This window comes from Mesoplodon densirostris, unplaced genomic scaffold, assembly GCF_025265405.1.
Source record: "Mesoplodon densirostris isolate mMesDen1 unplaced genomic scaffold, mMesDen1 primary haplotype scaffold_37, whole genome shotgun sequence".
Lineage (NCBI taxonomy): Eukaryota > Metazoa > Chordata > Mammalia > Artiodactyla > Ziphiidae > Mesoplodon > Mesoplodon densirostris.
The window spans coordinates 1,713,683-1,717,090 of record NW_026778196.1 but is presented as its reverse complement, the minus strand read 5'-3'; positions in this window follow the sequence as shown (position 1 = coordinate 1,717,090).

The window sequence follows — 3,408 nt, the reverse complement described above, 5'->3', positions numbered from 1 at the left end:
AGCTCCAAGACACTTGGCATCACAATGCTCCATGTCATTGTCATCACAATGCTCCATGAACGCTCTCATCACATTGCTCCATGCCTTGTCATCACAAAGCTCCATGCTCCTTGAAATCAAAATGATCCATGACCTCTGTCATCACAATGCTCCATACCCTTGTGATCACAATGTTCCATAACACTTGTCATCACAACGCTCCATGATGCCTGTCATCACAATACTCCATGCCCTTTTCATCACAATGCTCCATGACCTTTGTCACCACAATTCTCAATACACTTGTCATCACAATGCTCCCTGACACTTGTCATCAGAATGCTCCTTGAACCCTGTCACGAAAAGGCTCCATGCCTTTTTCATCACAATGTCCCATGCCATTTTCATCACAATGCTCCATGCCATTGTCATCAAAATACTCCACAAGCTTGTCATCAGAATGCTCCATGACCCTTGTCATCACAATTCTCCATGCACTTGTCAGCACAATGCTCCCTGACCCTTGTTCTCACAATGCTCCAAGCCATTGTCATCACAATGCTCCATTACCTTTGTCATCAGAATCCTCCCTGACACTTGGCATCACAATGCTCCATGCCATCCTCATCACAATGGGCCATTACATATGTGATCACAATGCTCCCTGACACCTGTCTTCACAATACGGCATGACCTGGTCATCACAATGCTCCATGCCCTTGTCATCACAGTGTGCTATTCCAACTGTCATCGCAATACTCCATGAAAGTTATTAGTCCAATGTTCCATGCCCTTGTCATCACAATGCTCCATGCCCTTGTTATCACAATGCTCCATGACCCCTGTCATCACAATGCTCCGTGACTCCAGTCATCACAATGCTTCATGACCTTTGTCATCCCAATGGTCCATGCCCTTGTCATCAACAGTCTCTGTGACGTTTTTAACCACAATGCTCCATGAACTTTTCATCACAATGCTCTTTGACCCTTGTCATCACAATGCTTTATGCCTTACTCAGCACAGTGCTCCATGACCCTTGTCACCACAATGCTCCATGCGCTTGTCAGCCCAATGCTCCATGACACATGTCATCACAATGCACCATGTGCTTGTCATCACAGTGCTCCACAACATTGTCATCACAATGCTCCATAAAATTTGTCATCACAATGCTCCATGCACTTCTCATCAAAATGCTCTCTCACCACTGATATCACAATGCTACATCACTATTTGTCACAATACTCCCTCACCCCTGTCATCACAAAGTTCCATGACAGCTGTCATCACAATGCTACATGCACTTATCATCACAATGTTCGATGACCCCTGAAATCACAATGTTCCATAACACCTGTCATCAAAATGTTCCATGACACTTTTCATCAAATTGCTCCATGACCCTGTCATCAGAATGCTCCCTGCCCTTCTCATCACAATGCACAACGCCCTTGCCATCAAAATGCTCCATGACCTTTGTCATCACAAAGATCCATGACCCTTGGCATCACAATGCTCCATGTCATTGTCATCACAATGCTCCATGAACACTCTCATCACATTGCTCCATGCCCTTGTCTTCACATAGCTCCATGACACATGTCATCAGAATGCTCCATGGCCTTCTCATCACAATGCTCCATGCCCTTGCCATCACAATGCTCCATTACACCTGTCATAACAATGCACCATGACCCCTGCCATCACGATGTTCCATGGCCTTGTCATTACAAGGCTCTATGACCCTTCTCATCACAATGCTCCAGTAACACTGTAATCACAATGCTCTATGCCCCTTTTCCTCTCAATGATCCATGAACCCTGTCATCAAAATGCACCATGCCCATCATCATAATGCTGCATGCTATTGTCATAACAACGAAATCAAATTGTTCCATGACCTCTGTCATAACAATGCTCCAAACCCTTGTGATCACAATATTCCATAACACTTGTCATCACAATGCCCCATGAGGCTCGTCATCACAATTATCCACGGTCTTCTCATCACAATGCTCCATGACCTTCGTCATCACAATGCTCAATACACATGTCATCAACATGCTCCCTGACATTTGTTGTCTGTATGCTCCTTGAACCCTGTCATGACAAGGCTGCATGCCTTTTTCATCACAGAGATCCATGCCCTTTTCATCACAGTGCTCCAAGTCCCATGTAATCACAGTGGTCCATGCCATTGTCATCACAAAGCTCAATGACGCATGCCATCAGAATGCTCCTTGGTCTTCTCCTCACAATGCTCCATGCCCTTGTCTTCACAAGGTTCCAAGACCCCTGTAATCACAATGCTCCATTCCCCTTTTAATCAGTATGCTCCATGAGACTTGTCATCTCAAGGCTCCATGGTTTTGTCATCACAATGCTCCAGGACCTTGTCATCACAATGCTTCACGACATTGTCATCAAAATTTTCAATGGCCCTTGTCATCATAATGCTCCAAACCTTAATCATCACAATGCTCCATTATATTTGTCATCACAATCCTCCATTACATTTGGTATCACAAAGCTCCAATCCATTGTCATCGCCATGGACCATGACATAAGTCATCACAATGCTCCCTGACACCTGTCTTCACAATACTCCATGACCTTATCATCACAATGCTCCATGCCCTTGTCATCACAATGCACCATGCCCACTCTCATCACAATAATCTATGAAACTTGTCAGACCAATGCTCCATGCCACTGTCATTACAATGCTCCATGCCCTTGTCATCACAATGCTCCATGACCCCTGTCATCACAATGCTCCGTGACTCCAGTCATCACAATGCTTCATAACGTTTGTCATCACAATGGTCCATGCCCGCGTCATCACAAGGCTCTGTGACCTTTGTAACCACAATGCTCCATGAACTTTTCATCACAATTCTCTGAGAAACTTGTCATCACAATGCTCCATGTCTTTCTCAGAACAATGCTCCATGACCATTGTCATCACAATGTGCCACGCACATTTCATCACTACGTTCCAAACCTTTTCATTGCAATGCTCCATAAACCTTGTAATCACAATGGTCCATGCACTTCTCATCAAAATGCTCTCTCACCACTGATATCACAATGCTACATCACTATTTGTCACAATACTCCCTCACCCCTGTCATCACAATGTTCCATGACTCCTGTCATCACAATGCTAAATGCACTTATCATCACAATGTTCGATGACCCCTGACATCACAATGTTCCATAACACCTGTCATCAAAATGTTCCATGACATTTTTCATCAAATTGCTCCATGACCCTGTCATCAGAATGCTCCCTGCCCTTCTCATCACAATGCACAACGCCCTTGCCATCAAAATGCTCCATGACCTTTGTCATCACAAAGATCCATGACCCTTGGCATCACAATGCTCCATGTCATTGTCATCACAATGCTCCATGAACGCTCT